Source organism: Apodemus sylvaticus, chromosome 11, assembly GCF_947179515.1.
Source record: "Apodemus sylvaticus chromosome 11, mApoSyl1.1, whole genome shotgun sequence".
NCBI lineage: Eukaryota > Metazoa > Chordata > Mammalia > Rodentia > Muridae > Apodemus > Apodemus sylvaticus.
In genome coordinates this window covers 22,330,184-22,345,131 of record NC_067482.1, presented here as the reverse complement: position 1 = coordinate 22,345,131, position 14,948 = coordinate 22,330,184, and the positions used below count along the sequence as shown (strand labels likewise).

Sequence of the window (14,948 nt, the reverse complement as noted above, 5' to 3'; positions counted from 1 at the left end):
TATATATACATATATATGTATATATATATATATATATATATATATATATATATATAAATGGAAATAATCACTGAGGCTCATAACAGGTATGGAAGCACCAGACAAATAGTGAAGTTATAATGACAATAGGTAACTTATTACTATACAACTGGGATTCTCAGCATTAGAACTAGGTAGATTTTAATTTTAGAGTAAATACAGTTTTATGAGTAAAAATACCTACTGATAGTTGAAATTTTTAGTAGAGTGAAGCAATTGAAGATAGCTACTATTTTTCTTTTTCTTTAAAAGGTCTCCTTAAATTTGCTTTTTGCTAACCACAAGTTAACATTAATCTCTAATTTCAATTATGTTTAATGATTCCTATTTTGTCTTTGTTAAGTCTCCAAGATCACTAACAAACCCAGTGATCTCAGTTTATTCAAAACACAAACTTGTCCTTGGTATTTGTATATGTCACATTCCCAGATGTACCAGATAGGAGTGAGTCTATATAGCAATACACATTGCTTGATACTGCCTTTCAGATAGTGTTTAAACTGTCCTTCATGTCCCTCTATGGAAAACATGTTTTTGTCATACAACTTCTGTCATTGTGAATGCGTACAACTTTAAATAATGTGATCTCCACACATATGACATTTGTGAATCCTCAGAATATGCATTATTTGATTGTCTGAATAAAGTTGGCCATTTTACGAGATTTTAGTCTACTTCATTTATCAACTCCATTCTACCAGGTCTTACTGTCTCTGGAGCTATAACAAGTGGTCTTGAGGGGGCTTAAAGTCGTCTTTGTTATAGGAGATTGAGGACCCTCAGAGAAACAGGTGAATGAGAATAATGGGGCAGAAAACTGGTAAGCTTTTGTCATATGTTGAACTTGTGCATTTTTCTTTAAAGAAACCAGGAATATGTGTATCAAAGTCACAACTACTAGATTGATTTCAAATACTTGTGATTATAATCCTAACCCATAGTTTGCAGATGTCAGCTTAGGTGAAGAAGTATGGGACTGCATTTGAATAAATTTTAAAAAGTATATAAACAAGAGGAAAAGGATCCTCTTTCAATTTTGGGTCACATGGGCATTGCTTTAGACTGTTCTCAAAAGACTTAACAAAGATGAGGAGGTTAATGATCACGAGAAAGAGATGACTAATTCCTTGCATGAATATAAACTGGTTGATCCTGTCTTAAATTACTAAAAGAGGCAAAAAGATGACCTTGTATAAGCAAAACTCAAAAGTGAAAATAACGCCATTAATAACTATGCAATAGATGGGTTCCTGACTATCTTGAAGCATGGAATAATGAGTTTCATCACCAATATAACCTTAAATTTCTTCACTTTTTGATGAGCATTTAGGAGAATCTATAAAAATGCTAACTTTACAATCTAGACAAGCAAGAGCTTGGCAGGGAAAACAAACTCATTTATGAGTTCCTCCCGGCCTCATGAGCTGCACGTGTACTTCCTGTGATATTTCAATAAAAACAAAATGTTTATCAGGAATTATACATGGATATTATGAAAAGTTTTAAGAAGCCCTGTGTTTCCTATGGACATAATGTTCCATATAGTTTTGGTTGAAGCAATAATGTGCAATGTTTGCTATATGATTTTTATGTAATTGTTAAAGTAGTGTTTAGCTTTTTCCAGTCTCATCACTGGAAAATGTGGCTTGCACATAAAGGCCATGAAAAAGTTTGCTGGATAAGCCTGAGGGGTAATTCGAGAAATGTCACAATGAAACGTTGGCAGGGATTGGTATATGGGTATCAACAGGTATTATGAGGTGCATAACATACCTTCTTCAGCTTCCTTACATGATAGGGATGCAGCTATGGCTGCCTGCAAGAAAATCGATAAGGAATCTGCCTTGAAGTATACTTATATACAAAATATGCATGGTCCCTTAGAGTCTTATGCTGACTTCACTGGAAGACTCAAAGATGCTGCTGAAAACCAAGTGAGAATAAATTAAAGAGTTCTTATTAAAACAGTTACTTTTGATAATGACAAGGAAGATTGCCACAAATTAATCAAGCTTCAAAGAAAGCTAGAAAATGTTATGGACTTTCTGAAGTTACATAGAAATGTAGTAGCCTATAAACAAAGAACAAAATTAACTGGTATATGAATATTTGATAAATCCCTATCAAAATCCCAAACCAATTCTTCATAGATCTAGAAAGAGCAATTCCTAAATTCATTTGGAATAATAAAAAACCCAGGACAGCAAAAACTATTTCCACATCAAATGATCTCCTGGGGGAAATCACCATACCTGACCTCAAGCTCTACTACAGAGCTATAGTGATAAAAACTCTTTGGTATTGGTATGGAGACAGGCAGGTAGATCAATGAAATAGAACTGAAGAACCAGAAAAGAAGCCACACACATATTTGATATTTGACAAAGGAGCTAAACACAGCCTGTGGAAACAAGACAGCATTTTTAACATATGGTGCTGGATCAACTGGAGGTCAGCATGCAAATCGACCCATTCTTAATCTCCTTGTACAAAACTCAATTCCAAGTGAATCAAGGACCTACACATAAAACCAGACACACTGAAGCTTACAGAGGAGAAAATGGGGAAGAATCTTGAACACATGGGCAGAGGGGGAAAGTTCCTGAATAGAACATTAATGGTTTATGCTCTAAGAACAAGAATCAACAAATGGGACCTCATAAAACTGCAGTTTCTGTAAGGCAAAGGACATGGTCAATAGGACAAAATGGGAACCAACAAATTGAGAAAAGATCTTTACCAATCCTACATTCAATAGAGGGCTAATATCCAATGCATACAGAGAACTCAAGAAGCTAGTTTCTAGAGAGTCAAATAACACTATAAAAATTGGGTAGAGTGCTAAACAGGGAATTCTCAACTGAGGAAACTCGAATGGCTCTAAAGCACCCAAAGAAATGTTCAGCATCCTTAGTTATCATGGAAATGCAAATCAAAACAACACTGAGATTTCACCTCACACTGGCAGAATGGCTAAGACGAGAAACTCAGGGGACAGCAGGTGCTGGAGAAGATGTGGATAAAGAAGAACATTTCTCTGTTGTTGTTGGGATCACAAGCTGGTAAACCCACTCTGGAAATCAGTTTGATGATTCTTCAGAAAATTAGACATAGTACTACATGAGGACCTGGCTATACCACTCCTCGGCATATACCCAGAAGATGTTCCTACATGTCATAAGGACACATGCTCCACTATGTTCAAAGCTGCCTTATTTATAATAGCCACAAGCTGAAAAGAACCAAGATGTCCTTCAACAGAGGAATGGATACAGAAACTGTGGTATATATACACAATGGTGTACTATTCAGCTATTAAAAACAATGAATTCACAAAATTCTTAGGCAAATGGATGGAACTAGGAAGCATCATCCTGACCAAGGTAACTCAATCACAAAAGAATGCACATGGTATACACTCACTGCTAAGTGGATGTTAGCCCAAAAGCTCAAAATAAACAGGTTACATTTCACAGACCACAGGAAGCTCAAGAAGAAGGAGGACTGAAGTGAGGGTGCTTTGGTTCCTTTGAGAAAGGGAACAAAATACTCACAGGTGCAACAAAGCTTACAAATTGTGGAGCAGAGACTGAAGTATAGGCCACACAGAGACTGCCCTACCTGTGGATTTATTGTATAAATAGTCACCAAACCCTGACACTATTATGAAAAACAAGAAGTGCATATCAAAAGGAACATTCCATGGTTGTCTCCAGAGGGGCCCCAGCATACAGAGCCTTAAACATACAGAGGCAGATGTTAGCCTTCAACCATTAGTGTGGGTGTGGGGTCCCTAATGGAGGAGTTGGAAGGTGGTCCAGAAGGAGCTGAAGGGGTCTATAGCCCCATGGGAATAACAATGATGTAGGCCACCCAGATGCCTCAGTACTCCAAAGGACTAAATCATCAATCAAGGGGTACCTATGGTTCCGCCAAAAATGTGGCAGAGGAATGCCTTGTTGGGCATCAGTGGGAGTAGTGGTCAGGTGAAGGCTCAATAGATGCCCCAACAAAGGGAAATTGAGCAGTGGAGAGGTGGGAGAGGGTCAGGTGGAGGGGCATATGGAGGTAATGGGTGGGAGGAGGGTTTGGGGGTTTTCAGGGAAGGGTGAAACCAGGAAAGGTTTTACCATTTGAAATGTAATGAAGATTATACTCAATAAAATAAAAATTAAAAATAAAAAAATGATAGACATGTTATTAAATTAACATAAAAGGAAAAATGGAATATTTGCTGAACAAAACCATATGCTGGTAAAGCCACTTTACAGATGGTTGTGAGCCACCGTGTGGTTGCTGGGACTTGAACTCAGGACCTCTGGAAGGGCAGTGCTCTTAATCACTGAGCCATCTCTCCATCCCTGGTAAAGCGGTCACTTAAAGGCATATTGTAATTTGCTCATAAAACAGTTGAATTTCCAGGATCCATGAGCTCCTGGATTAAGGCCTATATGCAAGAAAGGAAAACATTGAGCTAAGAGATTCTATTTAAATATGATCATGTGGCAACAATAACAATACATGGCAATCATAGATATACCTGATGAGGATACTCTAAGAACTCCACAATATAAGGGTTTACATGTAAAAAAACATAACATTTATGTCAGCTTCAGATTGTAACCAATCTATTCTTTTGTTAGCAAACTACTACTCTAGGAAGTGCTGCTATTGATATTCCTTGTCCTATAGCATTGCCATTTCCCCTCTTCCATGTCCTTTTAAATGACACACAGGTTTTAAGGACCTAATATGCCCAGAGCAGTTGGAAATTTGGGTCACAGTAGTTTATTCATGAAAGGATTATAGTTCATATAGAACCATTGATGAAAATTATGCAGGGGAAATAGCAGTCATGGTTACAGTACCTACTGATTGGAATTTTAAAGACAGGAAAATTTGCACAATTATTATTATTGTCTATATAGTTTTTTTCTCATAAAAAGAGTGTTCCATGAAGGAGGATTCAGTAGTATAAACAAAACTGCAGCTTTATGCACTTTATTAAAGAAACATGGTACACCATTATTGGGTTTAAAAAGAAAACAAAGAAGCATTTATGGAATTGATTGATTCTGGAACTGATGTTTCTATTATTTCCACTGAAGCATGGCCACCTGAATGGTATATTAGCCCAACTCTAATAGAGTTGGGAAGTAAGAGCTTTAAAATGATTAAACCAAATTACAGTGTACAAATGAAGAAGGCATAATGCAACTCTCATAGCCTTCTGTTACTCATACTCTGATTAATTTTTGTTGTAGAGACTTTCTACAATCATCTAATGCAGAGATCTATATTTCTACCTCTAATGCTGTGTATTCTTCAACATTGCAATTACTAATGAAAGCATTGTGATATGTGATATCAAAAAGGAAAAGTAGTAGGTTAAGAGTTACAAAAGATTATGGAACCTATGTTCTCACACAAACAATATCACAAGCATGGACTGAGTATTTCATTGTGGCCAAAAATTACATAAAAATTTAGTCTGTCTGAACACCTCAAAGACACATTTCTAGAGGAAAGTTATAGACTCTTGACTAGTAGTCAGAGAATAACTGGAGAATATGAACAAAATTCTATCTTTTTCTCTGTGGAATTATCTTGCTTTTGTAGTTAAAAAAATAATACAGTAAATAGAGGTTGATTGACTTATGAAGTCTTAATGCCACCATGTGGCCAATAGGAGTTTTACAGCCTGGATAATCTACACTGGCAGTTATTGCTAAAGATTGGTCTTCAATTGTTTTGGGATCAGAAAAACTGTTTTTTCATTATACTTTTTCATTTTGATAATAAGGTAGATGTAACCTTATCTGTTTCTTCACTCATCATATCAAACCCCAACTTTGCTATCAATGGACTGTATTACGTCAAAGTATGGAAAAATCCTCTACTATGTGCCAATACTGTGTAGGAAAGTTTTAAGAGCCTAAGAGGCAGGCCATCCCTCAGGCTTATAATATTCATCATATAGATGATATTCTGTTAGTCACCTCCAAAGAGAAAGAGCTACAATGTGTATATAGCAATGCATGTATAGTTTTATGTATAGTTACATAAAATGGTCCTATTATCACAAGGAAAAATAGAGAGATCAGACATGGTATAATATCTGGGATACTTGTTAACAAGAATATCTGTTAACACCCATGAAAATGTCAACAAGACAGGACATTTAAAACATTTTCAAAATGTATTAGGGAGTGATAATTCCTTACATGCTACTATTAAAAGTATTTAGCTTTATGTGCCTTGTTGTTCTACCTCTCTGTATGGTGTGTGTATGTGTGTGTGTGTGTGTGTGTGTGTGTGTGTGTCCCAGATCCTTCAGATCTGGAGATACAGACAGTTGTGAAAATGGCACATAGGTGTGCTGGGAACTGAAATCAGATCCTTTGGAAAAGCAGCCAGTGCTCTTAATTAGTGAGCCATCTCTCCAGCCCCCCCCCATGCAACTTTAATAATGCAAAATCAATCACTAGTCAATTGTATAAAACTCTGAAAGGACAGATCATATTGAATAATTGTTGATTTTATCTAGAGAGACAAATGGAGAATTCCAGTTCTTTGATTTTTACTTTGAATGAAAGTAAAAGAGGCATTTCTGTTTCACATGTTTCCTTTACACTCATTACATTTACTTATTTTCCCAATAAATTGTCTACTATGGGTATTATAGGATAAGAGAATAAATCTTTGGAATGGATTTATTTACACAATAAGGGTCATAAAATGCTAACTGCATGTCATTCTCTTCTTGCTCAATTATTAAATCAGTGGAGGGTACACTGTCAACAATTATATGGATATATTCCTTTCAGTATTATTTTACACCTAACTAACAATCAGTTTTAAAGAGAGCTACTGAACTCTATGGAGTTTTCAAGTTTCAAGCACAGATTGTTATAGTAAAATGGGAGACTTTTAATTTCATAATCATGTCTACCGTGCTTCCATTACTTTAGGATCTACAACAACTGATTAAACCTGCACTTATCCAATGTTTTTTACTCTCACCTTTGTATACTCTAAACTCCCTGGTTTTATTGCAGAACAAAATAAGCAAGGTGATGCATTTACTGATTTTTTTTTCCTCTCCACAATGCAAACATCACCAACTACACACTAGTGATCTTGGAGTACATGCACAATACCGCATCCCACTTAGACAAGTGAGATAAACTATACAAGAACTCAAAAAGTTCAACTCCAGAGAACCAAATAAATGTATTAAAAATGGGGTACATGGCTAAACAAAGAATTCTCAACTGAGTAATACTGAATGTGTGAGAATCACCTAAAGAAATGTTTGACGTCTTTAATCATCAAGGAAATGCAAATCAAAACAACCCTGAGATTCCTCCTCACACCAGTCAGAATGGCCAAGATCAAAATTTCAGGGGACAACAGATGCTGGAGAGGATGTTGAGAAAGAGGAATACTCCTCCATTGCTGGTGGGATTGCAGACTGGTAAAACCACTCTGGAAATCAGTTTGGCAGTTCCTCAGAAAATGGCACACAGTAATACCTGAAGACCCAGCTATACCACTCCTGGGCATATACCCAGAAGATGCTCTAAGAGGCAGTAAGGACACATGCTACACTGTGTTCATAGCAGCCTTATTTATAATAGCCAGAAGCTGGGAAGAACCTAGATGTCCTTTAACTGAGAAATGTATACAGAAAATGTGGTACATTTACACAATGGAGTACTATTTGGCTATTGAAAGCAGTGAATTCATGAAATTCTTAGGCAAATGGATGGAACCAGAAAATATCATCCATTGTGAATTAGGTAACCCAATCACAAAAGAACACACATTGTATATACTCACTGATAAGTGGATATTTGTCCAAAAGCTTAGAATACCCAAGATACAATACAGACCACATGAAGCTCAAGAAGAAGGAAGACCAACCTATGGATCCTTCAGTCCCTCTTAGAAGGGGAGTCAAAATACCCATGGGAGGATATTCAGAGAAAATTGTGGAGCAGAGACTGAAGGATAGGCCATTTAGAGACTGTACCAGCTGGGGATCCATCCCTTATACAGTTACCAACCCAGACACTATTGTGGATGCCAACAAGTGCTAGCTGAAAGGAGCATGTTATAGCTGTCTCCTGAGAGACTCTACCAGTGCCTGACAAACAGAGAGAGAGAGAGATGCTGACAGCATCCCCATAAATGAGCTAGAGAAAGGAGCCAAGGATGTGAAGGGGTTTGCAGACTCATAGTAAGAACAACAATATGAACCAACCAGTACCCCCAGAGCTCCAAGGGACTAAACCACCAACCAAAGTGTACACATTAAGGGACTCCTGGCTCAAGCTACATATGTAGCAGAGAACATCCTTTTCATATATCAATGAGAGGAGAGGCAATTGGTCCTGTGAATGTTCGATGCCCCAGTGTAGGGGAATGCCAGGAGGGAAAATTGAGAGTGGGTGCCCTGGTGAGCAGGGGGAGGGAGGTTGGATAGGGGGGTTTTAGAGGAAAATGATGAAATGGGATAACATTTGACATGTAAATAAAGCAAATATTTATTATCAAAAAGGAATGACCTACTTGTTCTTCCTTGCACTGTAACATTCCCATAGCTAGAATTCATCCAAGAGATACAATCATTAGTGAATTATGGAAAATAGATGTAACTCTTCGGCCTTGGATTTTATAACTGTATGTGTGCATTGATACTTTATTTGGGTTGTACCTATAGCTTCAGAGAGTGCTGCAAAGTTTTGCTCCTATGGGAGTGCCTGCTGCAATAAAATGTGGCAAGGAACCAATGTGTAGAAGAAGAAAATATAAAAATCTTTTATAAATGATGGAATATTAATTATATGGTAAGAATTCTTCATAATCATTAAGGCCAGGGCATAATTGAAAGAGCAAATATAACATTAAAATGGCAATTATTTAAAAAATAAAAATGGGGGTTACACAAAGGTACATCCTAGCATTTTCCTTAGTTACATTTACTTTAAAGTTTGCCTGACAGTGAATCATGTTCAGGAGCTCAAAACCATTTATACCCAGGATATTCTGCACTGCCTTTAGACAGGACTGTGAGGTTTAAACAATTTGAGTCTTGGAAGCTTGTTTGGCTGAAGAAATTTGGGATGTGCATCTGGAATTACAGCTGTTTCCACTGAAAGATTATGGATTCCTCTCAGGCTCCTCCACCCCTAGACCATGAAGAACAAAGGAGGAAGGGGAGGGAATAGTGCAGACTGTGAACACAGCAAGCCTCCAGCTGGAAAGGCAGAATATTTATTGACCAAGCCAAACCATCAGATCAAGTCTTCCCTCCTGGGGCCAGGTAAAGGCACCATGTACCAAGGGAGAAGCTACACAGAGCCCTTTGACACCTGAGAATCTCCTTCTGGTGATTCCAGCTACTTTGACCTTTGTGTTTGTGGATACATACACCTCAAAGAACAATTAAATTTATCTATAGGTAAAACAAAAACAAAACAACACACACATATACACATATACACAAACACACACACACTCACACACACACACACACACACACACACACACACCAAACCAAAACACTGGATATTCTGTATTTAAAAAAAAAATTAAAAAGAGGCAGATGTCTGAAAGTGTTCCTGGAATAGTCACATGAGTTGATTTTTTAGTGCTTCTGAGAACAATGAAAGAAAATAGTACAGGAGACTTTGACATCAGTTTCTTCAAACCAAGAGATTGTTTTGGGGATGTGTTTTCCTTTGTCCCAGGAATGTGTGATAGTAGTGGGCCTAGTGCTGGTTAACTGCTTCTCTATAGAGTGTTTAAAGTGTCCTTTGTCTTCCTCTAGGGTAACACAGCTTTTTACTACATGCAGCTCATCTTTACAATTGTACAGAGCTTGAACTCATGTAATCTGTGCTACTATGAACTTTCTTAATCCTCTGAGTATTAATTGCCTGATTCTCTGAATAAAGTCAGCCATTGAGTGAGGCTTTAGTCTTTCTCTTCATGTGGAGCATTGACGTAGGTTTTAAAACCAGATATCAAATCTGCTGTACCAACTGTATCCAAATAGACACATGCCCTTTGTACAGAAATTCCTGTGGACCAATGATTCAGAACTTGTCAGCATCATATGCTCAATGGACTTCCACCTGCTCTCCAAATAACAATTATGACCACAGCAAGTGAGCACAAGAATTTCTTTTTTAATCATTTACTTAAGAATTTCATAAAATGTACTTTTAAAAATTAATTCCTATCTACCACAATCTTCCCTAAATCACCCCTTTCCTTTCAACATAATTTAGTATTCTTAAAGCAAAGCAACAAAAAACCCCAAAAATTTCAAGATCAATTTGTGTACTCCAAATATTCTTATGTATGTGGTCTTCCACTAGAGAACGGTTGACTTTTCAGAGGCTGCACTCTTCGCCTCTCACAAGCCAACAGTTGTCAGGAGTTCATGTCTCTGTGTGGACTGTGTGCTCCTCATCCCTCTCCATGCTCTGATTTGGTCTGTTTTCAGGTTTTACAGATTTCAAAAGCAATCAAATGTTGCTTTGATTCACATTAATTCAGAATTGTATAATTTTATCTCTTCATGAGAAATCAATTGTGCTTTGGGATTCTAAGAATATTAATGGAGACCTGCAAATCTCTAGTCACTAAGGGGTAAACAATTTGCATATAAAATTTGATTGAGCATCCACATTATTGCAACTATCACCAAGACTAGAACCTTCTTTCTCTATCCCCAACTTTTTCTCTGTGTCCCTCCCTGTGTGTTCTGTATTTGTTGGAGCATGGGTGAGCCTCTTGATGTGTGCAAATTTATGTTATATCTACCAAGGTGGGTGTGTGTCATGGAGACTACCTCAGATGTTCAATTGAAAGCCTTTCCTGTTTTAGACAGAATTTCTTGTTTGTTGAAATTTTTTTCTACTGATGGCCCACAGAAAACCAGGAATTCTATTTCTGCCTTCACTCTATGGACGTACTATGGCCATAGAGTCATACAATACCACATTGAATCACAAAGAAAACTGAAACCTGAAAACAGACAAAATCGGAGCATGGAGAGGGATGAGGGGCACACAGTCCACGCAGAGATATGGAATCCTGACTTCATGTGGATTAGGGGGATTCAAACTAAGCTACTCACAGTGCATTGAAAACATTTTATGCACTGTGCCATCACTGTTGCTGAGACATTCACTAATTATAACAAACATATGTTAAACATATATATGTTAACTGCCATCCTATGAGGTTTGTTTGGGAGTTCTGAAATTCTTACCTTATTTGCAGCCTGAATTGAAAGTGATTCAGATAAAGTGAGAATATTACTCTGTGCAACTTCTTTTTGCAGTCTATTGTAAACAATTTGAGATCACAAGAGATACGGCTATTGAAAACCCTCCCAAAATCTAACAACACCATATTAGACCTATTGATGCCTATGTAGTCCTTATGACAACTTTCAAAAGTTTTACTGCAGAGAGCAGAAATTTTGTGGCAGAAAAAAAAAAAAAAAAAACAACAGTTACAAGAACAACAGTTACAAGACCATGCCCATGATAGGTGCTAGTGCTAGAATTCTCAGACCAGTCTTACAAAATGGCCCATTATCCTCACATCCAAAATTCTTTGTGATTGAATCAATTAAGTATTGGATCATTCCAAAATTATATTGTGATTAATTAGGAGAAGATTTCCAAAAGAAAACTTAAGACATCATAAATTTTCAAAGATTCAAATTATATCACTTTATAGTATGCAGGTGTGGATCTATTCATCTGATGCTTCATTCACATCTGATTCTCTTGTCCTCCCTCTTATTTTTGTATTTCTTCCTTGAATGTTCTGAGTTTTACTCAGACTGGTTAGAAGCAGAGACACATGTTTCATGTGTTATGATGTACAGAGATGACTGGAATCTGCACATATTTCCCTCTGTCCTTTAAATATTTCTTCTACAAATTCTGGCAGGGATCCCAGAAATGTAGGCTATTTTTTTTAATCTCTTTCTCTCAGTGAGCTAAAAGAGTATTCAAGTCTTGGACTTCCTCTTTCTTTAAACCACCCTTTTAACTGCACACCCAGGTTAGAATGCAAACTCCTGTTATATTTGAAACATTTTAAATATGTACTAGAAAAATAATACAAGTTAACTCCCCACTGAAAAAATGTACATGTGCAGTGACTTAAATAATTGATAAATGGAACAAGTAACTCTGAAAAATTTGTTTCCTACACACCCTTGACAGTGATGGCATCATAATGTTAGAATTTTAGAATGTGTCCACAGTAGTTACAAAGTTCATAACCAAGGTACTTGTAACACCTCATGTAGTATTGTAATATATCTTGTGTGTATCTGTTTCTAAATTGGCTGAGGTTGATTAAAGCTTACCTATACCTTTTGATTCTACACAATCTTTTCTAGAATCAGACAGTCCAAGGACATTTATAGCCTCAGTAGAGAGTTGCCTCCCATGGGCACTTTACCTCACCTTTTGTGGAATCTGTGCAAGGGCCCATACAATTGCATCGGCCTCTTCTTCTGTCATATTTCTGACCATTGATCCAAGAGAAAATACCACCACACCATGCTCTCCAGAGCTCTAGACAAAGTCTTCCACTTCCCGAGAAGAAAGAATTTGTTCTGTCACATAACAACAATAATAATAAAAAAAAAAAAAACACTCATGAAACTCTTACAAAAAAATACTAGAAGATTAAAAACTTAGGACTTTTTAGAATAATAGTGTTAAAACATACAGAAGACAGAACTGGTACAGTCAAATACCTTGAATATCACAGGCAGCATATCCCATCCCACGGGACCTAGTTATTCCAGGGGTCGAGGAGGCCCAAGCCTGAACGAGAAACGAGCGAGAGAAAGGGAGCGAGACCAAGCAAAGGGTTGTCAAGGTCTGTTTAATGAAAACTTAAAGCCTGATTATAAGCAGGAGGAAATTATAAGCAGTGAGCGGAAATAGGGAGGGGCTGAAGGGGAATGATAAAGGCACAGAAAGAGGGAAGGACATCCGGGGCGGATGCTGACTGCAGGCCTGAAAAATCTTGCAGTTTTACTGGAATGCTGGTTCTGCCTATACAACCTCAGGTGTTCAGCCAAGTTAAGGACCAGTTGGTTCTCATGATCAGCCTTGTGTAAAGGAGGAGGTGGCTCGGCTCCCGACAAATGGTCAGTGGATTCTCAGGTTGGGAGCTGTTGAAAGTCTGGTTTCCCACAGTCTGGTCTCCCACAGCAGCAGAACAAAATATACTCACACATGTTCAACAAAGGTTTGTCCTATTTTCCTCTGAAATAAAAGCTCAGGAGTGCAAGTGTAGTATCTGAAATATTTGCAAAATTGTAACTTCATTACAATTTCATCCTTCAGAATGTATAAATTTTCTTTGTTCTTTTATTTAGTTCCTATGGTGGCTGATTTAGCATTATTATCTAGTGTTTGATGAAATAATATCTATGTTGTAGTATGTACATATGTGGGAGTTAACAGATAGACAGTTCTACCATAATTAATTAAATGTTTGAGTCTTTATAAATAATAACTGCAAGTATACATATACGATGTAATACTTTTCTAATATTGTATATAATTAAGAGCATTTTCAAAGATAACCACCACAATTCATTTTTTGGAACAGAAATTATGTCAGTGCTTTTTCTGTGAATAAAAGTAATTACCTCATATATGAAAATCACAGCTTTTGAATTGCTGAAAGTTTCTGATGTACAGAATTTAACTGACTTAATTTCTTTCTGTGTGTGTTTATAAATGTGTGTGTGTGTATGTTTCTGCACCTTTGTGTATGATTGTGTGTGCATATGATTGCTTGTGTGTGTGTGTGTGTGTGTGTGTGTGTGTGTGTGTGTGTGTATTGGAGATTGGTGGTGCCTGTGTGGTTTCCTGCCTTTGTATTAGCACGTTGGTACCAAAGGTTAAAATCAGGTGTCCTCTCTATCAATATTTAAAATAGTTTATGAGACTGTCTATCCTTGTACATGAAACTCTCCATTTTTATCTGGTCTCCATGCAGCAAACTTCAGTATTAACCTGTTTCTGCAACCTCAGTACTAAGGCTGTCATTCTGTGCCAGGAAAGCCAACATTTTTATGTAGGCATTGGGATTCAAATTCATGTCCTCATGGTTTGGTAAGGACTTTATCCAATGGATAATTATTCTAGTTCCCTGTATGACTTAATTTAACTCATTGATTTTGCAGTTCTACCATGTTCTTTCCTGAGTTTATTGAGCTCCTACTTAGCAGGACTCTTAATTCCACTTCTCATACATATCTATCATTGGGATGTATAAACACGTTCACTAGAAAAGAAATGAACTGAAAAACAGACAAAAAGAATGTATTTACCTTAGGCAAGGGCTTAGCAGGTTTGCAATGGAGTCCTCCAAAATAGTCAACATTTGGTTAGGTTGGGGTGGGGGGGGGGGGGAGACTCCAAGGGCCAGTAGGATCTAATGAGCCACATTTCTGCTTTTCCCATTGTCTCAGATAAGGTTGTGGGCCTTCCTAGGTGAAGAAAATAAGCAAATGAGACAGAGAAAAGTTGACAGGACTGTATGCTGAATATAGAATATAATGTGTTTGATATAGAACATATGCATGTAAACTGTAATATTCATTTATATGTAATATAATTTGATCAGTAATTGATTTGTAGCTAACATAATATATGTTAATTGAAGTTTGCGCTTATTTTTAAAGGAAATAGTAGTGCTTACCTTATGTTTCCTCATTAATTTAACAGTATAGTTAATGAAATAGCCCACTAAGACACTGTATAAATAAAGATACATTTTACTCCTCTCTAAAACTTCGAAGGGAATTGTGCAAACATTAACACACATTCCAGGTACAAAAGTCACAA

The 14,948-nt window shown here is 37.0% G+C and overlaps 1 pseudogene; it reads right to left on the bottom strand.

The window, feature by feature from the left end:
* The window catches only part of LOC127696720 (UDP-glucuronosyltransferase 2B15-like), a 41,577-nt pseudogene extending 27,378 nt beyond the window's left edge, over positions 1-14,199 (bottom strand).
* Between the last annotated feature and the right edge of the window lie 749 nt (positions 14,200-14,948).